This window comes from Gorilla gorilla, chromosome 2 (genome assembly GCF_029281585.2).
Source record: "Gorilla gorilla gorilla isolate KB3781 chromosome 2, NHGRI_mGorGor1-v2.1_pri, whole genome shotgun sequence".
Taxonomy (NCBI): Eukaryota; Metazoa; Chordata; class Mammalia; order Primates; family Hominidae; genus Gorilla; species Gorilla gorilla.
The window spans coordinates 199,232,250-199,248,932 of record NC_086017.1 but is presented as its reverse complement, the minus strand read 5'-3'; the positions used below and the strand labels follow the sequence as shown (position 1 = coordinate 199,248,932).

Below are 16,683 nucleotides of genomic sequence, written 5' to 3'. Positions count from 1 at the left end.
CTCTTGCAAGCAGAGACCACACTGCATTCATGTTTCCATTGTCGAAACCCAGAGTAACATATCACTAATTCTTTCACAGATGCATCTGATACATGATGTCAAATGAATACACAAATGTATCAAATTTATGGAAAGAATGTTATCTTTAGGGTCCTGTCCAGCTGTCACTACTGGAACCCTAGATATTCTCCAGGTAAATCTATTAAACTATGACCAAGAAGAGAGACTTCCAGGGTGACAATGACCACCTACTGGAACACTGACCTATCTTTCACCTCATTCTAAGAAAAGGTGTCACTTACCTGCCTGGCCAGGGCAGAGTTTGCCTTTCCCATGAGTCAGGGCACACCCAGCCCTGTGGGTGGCAACTCTTTATTGCACTTCCTGAAAATGATTCGTTTTCATACCAAACAAGACAGAAGCTCCAGGTGCCAGCCAAGTTATTTTCTTCCTTGAACTAAACAAGAACCATCTTCAGTGGAAATTCACTAGGAAGTACAAATGCAGATGACTCTGCATAATGGAAATGAATTTCCACTGTGACCTCTTGGCACAGAGTTTAGTAGAGCATTAGGCTTCCACGGTTACAGCTAGAGATCGTTATCAAGATGGGCCACTGGATGGAAAATAATAGATTCAGGGACCCAGCTAAAGTACACACATGAACAGGGAACCAATCTTATTTCTTAACTCTCAGTAGCCACAGCAATTCAGCTGCCTGCTGCATCCTGGTCTAAGCCTTCCCATCCCTTCAATGTCTAACTGAAGGCTCAGCACTTCCAACAGGCTCCAGCAATTCACAAGTCCATCAGTCCTTCACACGCGCCTCTCCCACGGCACTCTCTTATATTATAGATATACATTAACATGATTTTATCAACCCTCATAAACAGTAAGTGCTTACGATCTTGACATACCCTTCAAACAAACTTAAATTCCACTTCTATAAATGTAATTTATTCAGCAGACTTTTTTTTTTTTTTTTTGGAGACAGAGTCTTGCTCTATTGCCCAGGCTGGAGTGCAGTGGTGCCATCCTGGCTCACTGGAACCTCAGCCTCCTGGGTTCAAGCGATTCTCCTGCCTCAGCCTCCCGAGTAGCTGGGATTACAGGCGCCCACTACCACACCCAGCTAATTTTTTTTTTTTTTTTTTTTTTTTTGTATATTTAGTAGAGACGAGGTTAAATCATGTTGGCCAGGCTGGTCTCAAACTCCTGACCTCACGTGATCCACCCAACTCAGTCTCCCAAAGTGCTGGGACTACAGGCATGAGCCACCACGCCTGGCCACTCAGCAGACATTTCTTGAGCACCTAGCACCTCCTCTAACAAAAACAGTGGATGTTTGTTGAGTCCTTGCCTTATGCCTGGCCTTATGCACATTATTTACACTACCTCACTCAATATTCACCTATAAGTAGGGTGACCATATAATGTATCCTCCGAATCAGGACACCTATGAGAGTAAAAAAGGAACACTATTGATACCACTGAAGTCCTCTGCAAGTTGACAGTTGGGCTGCTGGGTGGTGGCCTGAGTAATTAAGGGACACTAACAATGGCTTCAGCAGGAAGGGTGCATGCTGGAGGCAGGTCAAAGCATCCTCCTTTAAGGTCAGTGACCCTGCCCTGTCCTGATCCTCATGCTTATCCAGCCCATGAAAGGTTCCCACACAAGTTTCTGAAGAAGACCTGGTTTCACCTTCAACACCAGCTTTCCATTTGAACTACAGAGGGATCTCCAGCTATGATGCAAAGTCACAACACAAGCAATTACAACAGTAGAAGCAGACCCTCCACGGGTAACAGATACAAACAGTGCAAACAAAACCCAAGAGAAGGTGGGATGGTGGCAGTGGAAGAAGGGACACTGCACAGCCATCCACTGGTGACAAATCAACGCACAACCTGGAAATGCCCGTGAATGTCTGTGGCACTCATCCCACTTTTGCAGGCACACTATACTCAACTGTGGTGACCTCATTAATAAGAGATCTAAAAATGAATACGTGGAGAAACCAAATAGTGCCTGTGACCACCAAGGGAGCACCCTGTATTAAACAGCACAGCGAGGACTTGAACTAGGAGTTGTCTAGGTCTAAATCCTTTGAGCCCCACAAGCAGAGTAAGGTGTCATCACTGTGTGCCAGATGCCCCGCTGGGCACCCAGAATCGGAGACATGTACAGACTCCATTACCACTGACAAAGCGCCATCACAGAAATGCCCCTGATTCTCACAAATGCATTGTGATATATCACAGGCTCTCCATTGAAAGGTAATTTAGGCTCAGGGATGTTCCAGAACTGGTTCAAGATCACAGGGCTTATGGTTAGCCCAAACACAGGTCTTTGTTTTCCCTACACCAAAAATCACCGGTATTGCCAAAATGATCCAGTATGGTGAAGCCCAGATCTTTGAACTCCCTGGTCCCAAATCTGATTTTTAGTCTTGCCTTCCAAAGCCTTGAATATAGTCAGCTAATGCTACTAATTAGTACTAGTGAAATAATAATAACTACTTCTCACCTGTGTAAAGGGCTTGCAGGGATGTTCACATCAACTATGCTCATTTGCAAAAGTTAAGGAACAAGACAGGAGTTTTGGAGAGGGGGGTTTGATTCTCACTCTGCCACTTAAGGCCCTGCACCCCAGTTAGGAAAGTTTTATGACCCTTGAACTCTTGACCAATATCTGCAAGATAAGACTGATCTAGCCAACTTGTCTCTTGCATTATATTTGGGAACAAAGTAATACAAATGATTATAAAATGTATTTGCTACATTAGAAGTGCTATGAAGGCTATAAAATACTCATGGTTTCTGTGAGATACATTGTGATGGGCAGGTTCAATAGGGAAGACAAACACAGGAGGATCTACCTTGTAATGGATCTAAAACTATTGCCTGAAAACTTTTAGGCAAGCAAAAATAAGTAAATATTAATGGAGAACGGTAGACAGCAGGGGCAGGGAGCTGTCAAAAGCAAGGAACCTTGATATTAGCATGGAAGCATAGCTTGGTTCTCACAAACAAGCATCAATGGCAGCCATCCATGGCAGTTACATAAACAAATCGCCAGACCACACACACTCAAACTGAACCATCTTAATCTGATTGCTTTCTAAGTATGAAGCACAAGTTTCAAGCCTAAGATACCATAATTTCCAAGTTACATCCTCTCCTAAAATTCTCCAAAGCAGAGAAACCCCTAGTGGAGAGTGGAGTGGGGAAGGAAGGTGTGAGGTACAGCAGAAATCGAGAATGAAAAATACCTGGAAACAGGGCTGGCCTAGGAGTAAAGGCTGTGACCCAACTCCACTTCAGCTGACAAGGGTGTGATTGAGCAACTCTGTCCCTTTTCTGGGGCCTCAGTTTCCTCATCTGTATAACAAGGGATCAGCTCACTCTGGCCAAGAAGGCCCCAGTCCATGCTTGGCTGGCAGCTTGCTGCTTCTCCTGTTGACTACAAACTTTGGTGTACATTAAAAAAATTCTTTTCCCCAGCCAAGATGGATAAGCTGTCAAACAATTAGAAGGACAAAAGTAGGAATTAAGCTACCTGATATTATTCTAGCAGCAAACAGTTTCTGGAATCCTTTTTTCCTTCCGTATGCTGCTGACCTGATACAGGCCCATTTCTCCTGTCCTGAAACACTTCAGCAGCCTTCTAAGCTGGTACTCTGCCTCTGGTCTTAACCTGCCCTCAGTCTGCCACCAGAGCTCTTTGAAATACAGATCCAACAAGGCCCTCCTTTGCTCAAAAAATAATAATAATAAAAGCCTTCCTGCTCCCTCCCACCTCTGCCATCATCCTTAGCTTGGCCCATCAGCTCTTTATCAACTAACCCTCCCTAGCCAGCCCCATCTCCCACAGTGATCTCCAAACACACATTTATATTCCTCAAATACTTTTAGGCCTCAGGCCTGTGCACATACACCAAGGTCCCTATGGCTAGAAAGCTCTTCCACTCCTATCCACCATGTAAACTCCTATTCACTTCTCAAAACCCAACCAAATGTCTTCTTTTCCATAGGCATTCACCAGTTCTTCTAGATGATTGGTCACTCCTTTCTCCATGTTCCCATTAGCCCTTTGCTCATTACTTTATTAGAGCCTTAGCATCTTCTCTTTCAGTTTCTTTCCTATGATAGAAGAAAGACTCTGGAAGGCAGAGCCTATCTCAGTTTTCTTTGTAACCAGTATCTAGCATTTCTGCCTGGCATACAGTAATCACTTTGTACACAAGTACTGAACTCAATACATGAAATTGAGTTCTATCTGATCACAGATATGTGTGGGTTGGAAGGGTTAAGTAGTCTGGAAATTGCTTCATGGCACAAGGTAGATTTTGATATTGATCCTAGAATCACAGGTTTACAACAGGCAGAGACAGAAAGGTTGGAAACTCCAGGTAGAGAAAACAGCATAAGAAAAGGCATGGATTAAGAAAACAGAGGGCTGGGCACAGTGGTTCACTCCTGTAATCCCAGCACTTTGGGAGGCCAAGGCCAGTGGATCACCTGAGGTCAGGAGTTCAAGACCAGCCTCGCCAACATGGTGAAACCCCATCTCCACAAAAATACAAAAATTAGCCAGGCGTGCCGGCAGGCACCTGTAATCCCAGCTACTTGGGAGGCTGAGGTAGGAGAATCGCTGGAACCTGGGAGGCGGAGGTTGCAGTGAGCCGAGATCGCGCCATTGCACTGCAGCCTGGGCAACAAGAGTAAAACTCCATCTCAAGGCTGAGCGCGGTGGCTCATGCCTGTAATCCCAGCACTTTGGGAGGCCAAGGCAGGTGGATCACGAGGTCAGGAGTTCAAGACCGCCTGGCCAACATGGTGAAACTCCGTCTCTATTAAAAATACAAAAATTAGCCGGGAGTGGTGGCAGGCACCTGTAATCCCAGCTACTTGGGAGGCTGAGGCAGGAGAATCACTTGAACCCAGGGGGTGGAGGTTGCAGTGAGCCAAGATTGCGCCACTGCACTCCAGCTTGTGTGACAAAGTGTGACTGTGTCTCAAAACAAACAAACAAACCAAACAAACGAACAAAAAAATACTCGGTCTCAAAAGAGAAGAAAACAGAGGAATGCTCAAGACCACCTGTCTGTGTGAGGGAAAAGTGAAAGAGCCGTTGCAACTGCAATTACCCTTGGCATAGTTAATCTCACAACCCTCAGCTCTACACTCCCAGTCCCTCAATCTTCACTCTGCTGGCAGGACTGCCCAATGCCACCTGTGCCAGCAACAACTGGCTCAAGGTTCTGGGGCAGTAAAAACAGTCCTGCTCCCCCATGATTGCTATCCTGTGGCTGCAGTGAACTATTTTACTCCCTCTCTTCATCAAGCAAGTATTTCTGGAGTGCCTACCATGTGTCAGGCACTCTTCTGGGCATTGGGAATACAGCCATCAACAAGCAGACATCACTGCAATCCTTAAGCAGCTTATTTTAAAGTGGAGAGGAGGCAGACACACAAATATGTAAGATGAAGTGGTGATGCATGCTTATTTGTGTCCATAAACATTGTTCATTCACCAAACAGCTACTGAACATCCTGGGGTCTGTCTCCTCTCACAACACAATAAACAGATTATTAATGCTTTTATCCATGAGTGGCCAAAATGTAGATGACCCATCTGACTCAGGTAGGTGATAGGAAGGATTGTAGGTGTTCCCTCAGAGCCCTGAGCCAGAAAGCTTTCCTAGAGGACGCAGAAGCTATATGGTTCAGCACCAGAGAACATATAGCACCGTTACTGGAGCCGTAAGATCAAAGGTAATGACTGAGTTCAAGACTGTCACTTCCCCACTCTGTTACTTTATGACCCTAACTGCCTCTCTACAAGGATAAATCACATCCTTATCACAACAAGGGACTGGGGAAGGGAGCTCTGTTGAAACAGGCAGATGATTTGCTAGAGAGGCTTAGTCCTTTCCAGTTAGGTTTGGGGAGAGACAACGCCCAAGGTAGCATCTTAAGAGAGAAAAAGGGGCTAGAACAGCACCAGTGTGGGACTGAGAAGCCCGTTTGTCCACGTGAATCCTCAATTGTGACCCCACTAGGGCCCCACGAATGTGGGCTGAATTAAATTCCAGGGAAGAACACAGACAAGCAATGTCGATTTGAGCTTTTCATGCATGTGGGCATAGAAAAGAGTGGTGAAGAGGTTATAAGAATCAGGCAGAAGTTTGAATGTCTCCTGGTAGTTGTGTAACCTTATTTCACCAAATTCATTTTCTCATCTGCAAAATGAGACTGGTAATCAAAAAACCTACTTTAATGAATCAATATGATAATTACATAACAGGTGGTAAGCACTTGAAAATATTTCAAAATTATATTACTATTAAAAAAGAATGATAGGAAAGGAAACATTTTCCAGCCTCAACTCTGTGGTTTACCTGCTTCCAAACATTAATCCCTACAGCTACCTACAGCTACCTATCCACCTACCAATCTCACTGATGTGACCAACATTTAGAATGCACCAGCCTTTTTCTCCAAGCCTCCAGGCAGCCTACAGCAGACTTCCACAACACACTTGAAATCCTTCCACCCTTCCCCTTGCCCTCAGGTTCTCCGCCTCGTATGTTCCCACAAGCCAACAGATCACCCAGATACTAGCTTCCTGCATGCATCAACATGATTATATCTACCCCTTCCTCACTCTACTAAGTTTCTTCTAGCAAAGCACAGCCCTCCAAAGCCAGATTCCAGGAAAAGTCCCACCCACCAATGAACATACTCAGCTTGGAGCCTCTAATCGCGGCCCAGGGTCAAAGTTCCAGGTTCACTCAGACTAAAAGTGGTACTATGCCTCCTGCATTACCATCCAAATAACTACTCCCACAGAGATGACTCTAGAGACCCTACCCAGCCTTATTCTCCTGTGAATCTCTACAGAACCACTTAACGGCCCCTATCGAGATTAATTTAAACCTTACTTATTAAAAAGTAAAGGCCCTCTTCTTTCTCCATTTTCCGTGGTCCTCTTCATGGCTGGCCTTTCAAAACACAGCCTGGAAAATAAAGCAGCTTCTCCCTGCTTCTGCATCTGCTACTATCTTGCTAATAGGTCCTTCTCTCACCTGTCCTTCTTCCACCTGGACAACTCCTACTCATTCCTAGAGGTTCAGCTCAGACACCCCCCTCTCTATAATGGTTTCCCTGAGGGTGAGCCTTCTCGGTGAAGAGCAGCCAAAACTTACCCTGTAAAAGCACTTAATACACGGACATGCCCCACTCCACCTTTTTCCCTCCCCCTCACACACACCACACACTCGTGTGCTCCTCAAAGGCAGGGACCATGTACACCTCATCTTTGTACGCTCAGGGCCAAGCCAGTTTCTGGTTCACCGTAAGCAGGCTCCAACCCCGGGTTTCACCTGCTACCTGCCATTTTCTATCTCCCTGTCTTTTTTCTGTTTAATGCAGCAAATATCTGTGCTAAGGGGGCTACACGGTTCTTATGAGTTACACTCTGCCCGTGTACAAAATCCCCATCATCCAGCATCTTCAGCATAGGTCTGAAATCAAATCTGATCTAACTCTTGCCCCATTCCCAATTAACCCAGACTGGCTCAACAGCAGGGTAAAGTCACATGTCATCACCAAGAAGCAAAAGTTCTGGGTTGTAATTTTGAACACATCTCTAATTAGCTATATGACCTTGGGCAAGGGTTAAAATAAAGGTGACAGCAGCAGTAGGCCTCATTCTCAGGGGACCTTTGAGATTCAAATGGAATATCTGATTGGAAAGTGTTTTATAAAGTGCAAAGCACTGTACATTCATAAAGGACATGATTAACAATTTTATCAAATTTAAGTCATCAGCTATAAGATGTGCCATTACCAACTTAGGATGAAAAACAACTGCACAACTATGGTACATTGTAATAAGACAACCACATTTCAGTGATATTACAATGTGAAAAAAGTGCGTTTTACAATTGATTCGATACAACGTATTTGTCTCAATAAAATACAGGAATGTGCTACAAAATTTTCATATTTGCCAATGGTACGTAATAGGTATTCAGTAACCTATGTCGAGTAAATGAACAAGAACCAATTGATAATATTATTTTTCTCGGGGGGGCGCAGCAGAGGAAATAGAGTCTCACTCTGTCACCCAGGCTGGAGTGCAATGGTGCAATCTCGGCTCACTGCAACCTCCTCTTCCCAGGTTCAAGCGATTCTCCTGCCGCAGCCTCCCAAGCAGCTGGTACTACAGGCACATGCCACCACACCCGGCTAATTTTTGTATTTTTAGTAGAGATGGGGTTTCACGATGTTGGCCAGGCTGTCTTAAACTCCTGACCTCAGGTGATCCACCCGTCTCGAGCCTCCCAAAGTGCTGGCATTACAGGCTTGAGCCATCGTGCCCAGCCAATAATATTCTTAGGCCAAATTATTACCTCTCTCATTGGAATTCGGCAGCAGGGGGCTTCTTGATGCCAGTACCTCCCCTCTAAATCATGTCTCAGCCTGCTCAAAACCCTCAAATGATGACTTTAAGATATATCCAAACTCCTTAGCCTGGCATTTTTAAGCCCCTTTATAACCAAGTTTCCTCTCCCGTCCATCATTTCCTGGAACTGTCTTCACCAGAATGTGTCACTCTAAGAAAGATCCTACTCAAGTCCCAGCCACAGCAATCAGCTCATCAGCTCAGCTTCTCCTCCCTCTGCGTACACTCAAAACCAACTCTAGACCCATGCTGCTTACAGAGAGCCTGCCTCTGGGGGGACTGCCAGACCCTAAGGCCCCAGGCTTTTATCCCTACCATTCAGAATAGGTAATCCCCTCTGGAGCCTACATTCTAGACTATAAAGGTTTGGGTGTTGGGGTTGGGGGCTGCATTGTAGAAATTAAATGCAAAAATACACACTCTCCTTTGTTTGTTGTTGTTGTTTTTTGTTTTTTTTGAGAGGCAGTCTCCCTCTGTCGCCCAGGCTAGAGTGCAGTGGTGTGATCTCAACTCACTGCAACCTCTGCCTCCCGGGTTCAAGCGATTCTCCTGCCTCAGCCTCCCGAGTAGCTGGGACTACAGTTCCCTGCCACCACGCCCAGCTAATTTTTTGTATTTTTAGTAGAGACAGGGTTTTGCCATGTTGCCCAGGCTGGTTTCTAACTCCTGAGCTCAGGCAATGCGCCCGCCTTGGCCTCCCAAAGTGCTGGGATTACAGGCGTGAGCCACCGTGCCTGGCCCACACACTTTTTCCTTTAACTGCCCCCTGGTGCTGGCAGGAACTGTGCAAGCAGAAAAACGTGACGAAGTGGAGAAAACCATATTGGATGTCCTAACCCCCCACTGTCCACCATTATTGACCATAGGCTCTAGGTCTAGCACCCACCTTTGTGGACCTTTACCTATTCTTCTATCTATAAGAGTTGAGGAAGGGGGAGGATGGGAGAGGGAGCTAGATGCTTTGTAAAGGTGCCTAGCCACACTTTCCCCTTCTTCACTTTAGGCTTTCTTAAAATGCACATGTGCAGGGAAAGGTAAGCCATAAAGTCATCAACACCTTAGTGACAGTGAATTTTACAGGAAAGGCAAGACATTTAGTAAAAGGGGAAGGAATGGAAAGAGAAAGGGGACTGGAAACACAGTTAAGTGAGTTTGGTACTAGCAAAAGCCCCAGAGAAGACCCTGAGTTCTCGCTAGTTGTTTTGTGTTGGGGGAGGAAAAGCAGTGGATCCCTTCTAAGGGAAGGGAAGCCAGAGAGATTTTTCAGTTCTCCTACGACTCCGAGGTTCCAAAGACTCTGCCCTGTCCAAGCACCCAGGCACAATTCCACTGATTAGCTCATCTCATATCACAACCTCCCCCATCCCCAACCCCTTGCCTCCAACTAAAGAATATTTATACTTTCATCTCCATTTCCCACACTACTTAGTCTTCTCTGGCCCACGGTTCCCTCGAAGAGATGTCTTCCTCCAAGCCGCTAGCTGGCTTCAGGAAACTCCTCAACCTCCAAAAACCCCATTCAGTGCAGGACACTCCAAAAGGCCGTCCCAGGGACCAGAAAATCAAACCCTCTCCCTGGAACTTCCTTTAACTTTGTCCACGCCTTTGCTCCAGCACTTAGCATTTTCTACCCTAGGCCAGGTTTGACTCCTAGGTTCAACTGAGTTCCTTGAGGGCAACGTCCAACACAGCCAGCACAGGGTCTGCCACACACAGGGTGCTAGAGAAATGCTTAGAGAAAGAGAACTTAAGTCCGGAGCCAACTATTTGAATTATGGTTTGGCCTCTAGTAAATAACTTCCGGGCGACCCTCCTTCTCTCTGGGCCTCAGCTGCCCCAACTGTAAAATGGGAGGACTTGGAGGACTGGGTCTAGGCCCTTTCCGCTGTGACAACTGTGATTCCGCGAAAGCTCTAAGCGGATGGGCGTGGCCCCGCCCCCTGGGCGCCCAGAAAAGTCCGGGCAGGGGGCGCGTAAGGCTCCAACCCCGCCTAGCCTGGGGTCGACGCTTTCGGAAAAACTCTGGGTCCCCCTCCCCCATGGCGTGCACCCCGTGATTGGGCCGCGGCCGGCACTTCCGCACAGCGGGCCAGGCCAGAGCAGGGCGCGCGCCCCGCGCTCCTGCCACCCCGGAGGCGCTCGCGCCGGGGGAGGGCTGGGGGTTCCCGAGGCGCCCGCGGGCGGAGGGTGAGGGGAAGGAAGGATTTGCAACAATACCTCAGGGAGGAGGCAGCCAGGGCAGCGGCGGTGGCGGCGGCGGCGGCGGCGGCGGCAGCTGGAGGCGGAGGCAGAGGCAGAGGAGGAGGTGCCCGGGCACTCCCCCTCCCATTGTCCCCAGCCCCGGACAGGCCCGGCCCCGCGCCCCACACTGGCCTCCTCGAGCGCGCCGCCCGCGCCCAGCGCCCCACGCCCCGCGCCCCGGGCCGTGCAGCCAGCCCTTACCTTGCAGCGCCCGGCTGTCCCCCGATCGCTAAAGCTACTTATCCCGGGAAAGCTCGCGCGGGACCCGGGAACGAACCCACAGACAAAAAGTGAAACTTCGGCAGGGCTGGAGCGGCTGCTGGTTGGTGCCTTTCCCCCTCCTTCCTCCCCACCGTCCCCACCCCCTCCCCTTGGTCTCCCGTGCGGTGCCCTGAGCGCTGGAGGCTGACGTCAGGGGCCTGAATTCCTGACTTTGCCTGCACGCATTTGTCCATGTAAGGTATGGGAAGGCGTGTGCCCGCGGAGCCGCCGCGCAGAGCTCGCCTGGCGGGGGAGGGGAAACCCGCAGCCGGCAGTGGCTTTGCCAAAAGGTGGGCGCACTGAGGGCATTGCATTTCCTGGGAGGAAGAGGAGGAGACGCGGGAATGCAGGGAGCTTGCAAAGGAGGAAGGGAAAGAGGGAGATGTGGAGACTTTGCCCCTGCTAGAGGAAGAGGAAGGAGACGTAGGAGGAAGCGGCCGCGTCAGGGGGCTCCTGGAAAATGGAAAAGCCTGCGTCTACTGTTAAGGCGTCAAATTAGGGCACTGAGCTTGAGTGGAAGAGATCCAGCCATGAAATCCCCTTCCAAGATTTTCCTCGTGAGCCCCGCCCTGGATTCCCAGCAAGACTCAAAACTTACAAGGTGTCAGAGCTGGCAAAGACCAACTTCCAACCCGTCCGCTTGGCACGTGAGGAAACTGAAGCTCTCGGAAGAGATATGACTTGTACAGGGTCGTCACTCAGCAGGTCGAGGAGCGGGCCCAGGCGCTCTGCCTCCCACTTGGGTTCCCGCCTCCAGGAAGGGCCCTGGCTCCCTTTTAGCCCTGAGCCTTGAAGCAGGTTAGATGCCCGCGAGCTGTGCGGACCACCCAGTGATTTCTACTGCTCTTGGCCCAGAGCCAGTTCCTGGAAGGTCCTGGTTGACAGCGAGCCCTGAATATCAATGACAATCAGTTGCTTCAGGGCAACTTCCTCTGTCCTGTGCTCAAATAAATGAATCCCTGGAGTTTAACGTTTACTTCTGAGCCCCGCCCAGAAAGCTTGCTCTGTGCTTATAGCTTCAAAAAAGTCTGCGAACGAGATGAACTGGTTTGAATACAGACAAGCCTGTCATTGGAAGTTTTGAGTTGGATTTTTCTTTCCCCTCTGACATCTGTAAGGGTGAACGACGATGAGAACCACCACTTACTGTGTTAGGGGATTATGACGTGCAGCAGCCATGGCCAGGAAAGCACTCCATACCCTGAGACTTCCTTTCCTTGCACTTCTCTCCTATTAATATCTAAAATAATCCCTCACGTTAGCACATAATGAAAGCAGTCTCTCACTCGGCTATTGCATCTTCAGGTGAGTTAGATAGGACAGAGCGTAGTCCCCCCTTTACACTTCAGACAAAAACTTAAGAAACGTTACTCGCCCAACACAAAATAACTGAGTGACCAAGCACCTGTCTTCCCCTCCTCCCATCCAGGTCTCCTGACTAATCCCTTCATCTTTCCATACCTGGCCCTGACCTCTAGCAGGACCTAATTCCATTCATAACTGTCGAGAGTACACCATGAGCTACTGATTCATAAAAACTCCAAAAAGTGGTTCTTCTGCGGATGGATTTTAGTGGGATTCTTTTGACCAGGAATTAAGGAAATAATGTAAAAACACATGTTATTGGATTTATTAAGCACCTTCCTTGTGCTTAATAAGTGTTTGAATTCAGACATTTCAGGGGTAAGACTACTTAACCTCTGTGTTCCTCTCAACTATCTAATGTACACATACAAAAATATGAACATGGCTGGGCGCGGTGGCTTACACCTGTAATTCCAGCACTTTGGGACGCCGAGGCGGGCAAATCACCTGAGGTCAGGAGCTCGAGCCAGCCTGGCCAACATGGCAAAACCCCGTCTCTACCAAAAATACAAAAAATTAGCCGGGCGTGCTGGCGAGCGCCTGTAATCCCAGGTATTCCGGAAGCTGAGGCAGGAGAATTGCTTGAACCCGGGAGGCAAAGGTTTTAGTGAGCCGAGATTGCGCCACTGCACTCCAGCCTGGGGGACAGAGCAAGACTGTTGTCAAAAAAACAAAACAAAAAAAAATGTATATATATATATACACACACACATATATATACACATATATATACACACACATATATACACATATATATGTATATTAAGGCAGTAACAGAGAGATAAGGTCGAGAATAACCACCCGTTCCACAGACTAATAAAGAATTTATCTCTTTGCAACTAACATAGTTTGAAATGGGAGATACAGGCTCTTGGAGAGATTTTTTTCTGGGGTTCTGAAAAGGTCAGATCCTATCAAAACACAATCCACTCACTCAAACATTTCAGCATACTCACATTCTGAGTACTACTGTTTAGTATGAAAAGAATTCCAGTGTTACATGAAGTAAAAATGGATTATCTCAATCCTCATGGAATATAACGGGACTTGACCAGCATTTCCTTTTTTTTTTTTCCTTCAGTAACTCACTTATAAAGAATAATAGGGTCCTAATGAGGATTAGGATTTAATAAGGTGTAATTAGAGTTGTTCATTTCTTCCATCATATACATTATAAGAGTACTGTGCTGGATCCAGAAATGCTACTAATTGTGTTGAAACTGTTGTATGGGTGTGTTGGGGAAGTCACTATGTTTCTCCTCCTGAAATGTTTATGAACTGCCCAGGTGAGCATGGTGAGCATGGTATTAGCATGAACATCATACAAAGTTAACTACAAAAGATAATTCTGACTCATGAGGAACTTCCCAGGAGTACAACCACCCAAGCCATAATCTGGATGCTTAGTGAACTGCATACAGTGTTGTCAGTGCTAACCCTACCAAAAGCCTCATTCCCATTGACTGTTCTGGTTTCTTTCGTACTCTTACTTTTCTCAACCTCCTGTTACAACTTTCTATGTGCAGGCGCTTGCATGAAATGGAAAGGTTGTATGAATTTGCACTCAGTGGTAGAAAAATACTGGTTTACCAATTCAGAGGCTAAAACACAGAATTTCAGGTGTAGTGTGGGGTCGTTTGGTCCAAGGATAGCACAGTGGTGGCCTAAAGGCTGCCAGCAGCATTTTCATGGGTTCAGTAATGGCATAAAAGACTTTTAGGCAAGCTGGGCTTGGGTCCTGCCTTTCGTTTGCATCCATTACAGTCCTGTACACGTGGCCTTTGTGTAGCTCATGCCAGTCCTTATTTGGAGTGCTGGGCAATATTTTAAGGAGTTTTCATATACATTTCACTTAACTCTCACAAGACCCCTTCTGAGGTTGGCATTATTATTTTTTTATTTTATCCATGAAGAAACTAAAGCCCAGGGAGTTTAAGTACTAGCTCTGTGTTAAGAGCTGAGTAAGCTCATTTTTTTTTTCTTTTTTTGAGGTGGAGTCTTGCTCTGTCGCCCAGGCTGGAGTGCAGTGATGCGATCTCTGCTCACTTCAAGCTCCACCTCCTGGGTTCACACCATTCTCCTGCCTCAGCCTCCTGGGTAGCTGGGACTACAGGCATTCGCCACCATGCCCGGCTAATTTTTTTTTTTTTTTTTTTTTTGTATTAGTGGAGACGGGGGTTCACCAGGTTAGCCAGGATGGTCTCGATCTCCTGACCTCGTGATCTGCCCTCCTCGGCCTCCCAAAGTGCTGGGATTACAGGTGTGAGCCACTGCGCCTGGCCCCAAGCTGAGTAAGCTCTTACTCAGCTGAGGGTAGGTAAGCTAAGATTCCACGCTGATCCCTGGCAACCTGGCACCTTGCTCACCCACTGTTGAGTGACCATCTGCTCTCAGTTTGAACACTCAAGTGTAGGGAACTTATGATCTCCTACAGCTGAGCAAGAGGAAAAGTTCTGAAGAGGCTATTAGAAAAATAATAAGAATAAGAGGGCCATGGGTGATAGAAGGTAAATACCCATCTGCTGTTGCCTCCGAGAGCCTAAAACCTATCAGACCAAATGCCTCTAGTATGGTTTGCACGGACCTTCATAATTTGGCACCTACTTGTCCCTTCAGCCTCATTTCTTCCAGGCCTTTATGTGCCCCCACCCTCCACCCTCCTTCTAGTAGTTTTCCAAGCACATCTTACCTCTCCCTGCTTCTCTCTGTTTGCAGATCTTCCCTTTTCCCTCGGGAGTCCTCAGCCTTCTCTTTCAGATAACTTCAAGTGATGGGGCCTGAATGCAAGCAGACCAACGAGAGGAGCCCAGGCATTTGGAAGTAGCAATCAAGACTAGCATGGGGGCCAGGTGCGGTGGCTCACGCCCGCAATCCCAACACTTTGGGAGGCCGAGCCAGGCGGATCACCTGTGGTTGGGAGTTTGAGACCAGCCTGGCCAACATGTGAAACCTCGTCTCTACTAAAAATACAAAAATTAGCAGGGCATGGTAGTACACGTCTATAATCCCACCTACTCGGGAGGTTGGAGCACAAGTATCACTTGAACCTGGGAGGCGGTGGTTCCGGTGAGCGAAGATCACTGATTTTTCATCAGTGTGTTTGATCTCCTCCATGCAAATATAGGATTCTTTATAGTCATCTTCATGTCTTGTTCATTTCTCTTCCCCAGCAGCCAAGGCAGTACCTGGCACTTACAACCAAATGCACTCTAGCCTGGTTGACAGAGCAAGACTCTGTCTCAAAAAAACAAACAAACAAACAAACTAGCATGGAGAGGGACACAAGAGAGAAATGTTTATGGTCCTTGCCTTACCCTAAATTACTGTGCAACCTTTTGGCAAGTCACTTCCTCTGTATTCTGAGTTTCTTTATCTATTCAATTGGGTTCTTAGATTTGGTGGTGTCTAACGCTCTCCCAGTTTTTCAGTTTGATGTTACATTCTACCCAGTGACCAAATTCATATTCCAGAAGCCTAGTATGCTATGTCATACCGCAGATCTTGTAAACGTTCCTGATATGGTTTGGCTGTGTCCCCACCCAGATCTCATCTTGAATTGCAGTTCCCATAATCCACACATGTCACGGGAGGGACCAGGTGGAGCTAATTGAACCATGGGGGCGATTTCCCCCCTCCTGTTCTTGTGATAGTGAGTTAGTTCTCATGAGATCTGATGGTTTTATAAGGGTCTCTCCCCTTCACTGGGCACTCATTCTTCTGCCTCCTGTTGCCACATGAAGAAGGACATGTTTGCTTCCCCTTCTGCCATGATTGTAAGTTTCCTGAGGCCTCCCAGCCATGCTGAACTGAGAGTCAATTAAACTTTTTTCCTTTATAAATTTCCCAGTCTTGAGTATGTCTTTATTAGCTGTGTGATAATGGACTGATAGGGTTCAATAATATCAACCAAATTAAGTTCATACCCTGCAGCTTCCCCTTCCTCATTTCATGATCAAATCCTGATGGCCTTTTCCAACTATAAGTTGTATCTCCAACACCCCCTCCTCCACCACACACACACACACACACACACACACACCACTTCCTTTACTTCCTGCCTCTGGGCTTTTGCACGTTTAGTTTTCTCCTCTTGAACCTAAAAGACTTTCCAGGGCCATCTCTGAATCTGCAGATTCTACGTGTCCAGCCAACCCCCTCCCATTGCCCATTCCTTCCAAACTCCCTCCATTAATATGAAAATAACTTCTCTATTTTCTCAAAAAGATACCCATCTCATTATCCCAATGCATTACAATTTTTCATCAGTGTGTTTGATCTCCTCCATGCAAATATAGGATTATTTATAGTAGTCTTCATGTCTTGTTCATTTCTCTTCCCCAGCA

The 16,683-nt window shown here is 47.1% G+C and overlaps 1 protein-coding gene and 1 long non-coding RNA gene across 14 annotated transcripts in view; one reads left to right on the top strand and one right to left on the bottom strand.

Annotated features, from left to right (window-relative positions):
• The window catches only part of LPP (LIM domain containing preferred translocation partner in lipoma), a 741,548-nt gene extending 729,614 nt beyond the window's left edge, over positions 1 to 11,934 (bottom strand). The window contains exon 1 of one of the 13 annotated variants that reach the window (XM_055381176.2): positions 11,574 to 11,934. The gene's annotated coding sequence lies outside the window, so the exon portion shown is untranslated. Of the gene's footprint in view, positions 1 to 10,690; positions 10,837 to 10,915; positions 11,342 to 11,573 lie in introns of those variants that run through there. The other 12 variants (XM_063704451.1, XM_019023948.4, XM_055381172.2 and 9 more) reach the window with 12 other exon arrangements.
• Positions 11,935 to 12,068: 134 nt separating this feature from the next.
• LOC129532299 (uncharacterized) lies at positions 12,069 to 16,182 on the top strand. Its single transcript, XR_008677983.2, has 2 exons — positions 12,069 to 12,280; positions 15,056 to 16,182. It is a non-coding gene; the product is annotated as an uncharacterized lncRNA (long non-coding RNA).
• The last annotated feature ends 501 nt before the right edge of the window (positions 16,183 to 16,683 follow it).